Source organism: Morus notabilis, unplaced genomic scaffold (genome assembly GCF_000414095.1).
Source record: "Morus notabilis unplaced genomic scaffold, ASM41409v2 Scaffold605, whole genome shotgun sequence".
NCBI classification, from domain to species: Eukaryota; Viridiplantae; Streptophyta; class Magnoliopsida; order Rosales; family Moraceae; genus Morus; species Morus notabilis.
In genome coordinates, this window is record NW_010363898.1 from 278,109 (window position 1) to 278,458 (window position 350).

The window sequence follows — 350 nt, forward strand, 5'->3', positions numbered from 1 at the left end:
AACAAACACTATCACTCACATCACATGGGTTACAAAATTTTACATACGATGCACAATGTGCTCGTGAGGCACTAGCTAAATTTTTAGCTAGTGCCGAATTGCCTCTTTTTTTTGCAGATGATGCCTCATTCAAAGAATTCATCCAGATAGCCTTTTGCCCACAATATAAACGGGTAAGTAGAAACACAACTCGTTCTGATTGCATGAAAGTTTTTTATGCAATGAGACAATCTCTTGTTGATAATTTTAGGACTTTTAATGCTATTGTGTCTTGCACTTCTGATCTGTGGGAGGGGTGTAATAAAACTGGATATTTATGTGTCACAGCGCACTACGTTGATGACGATTGG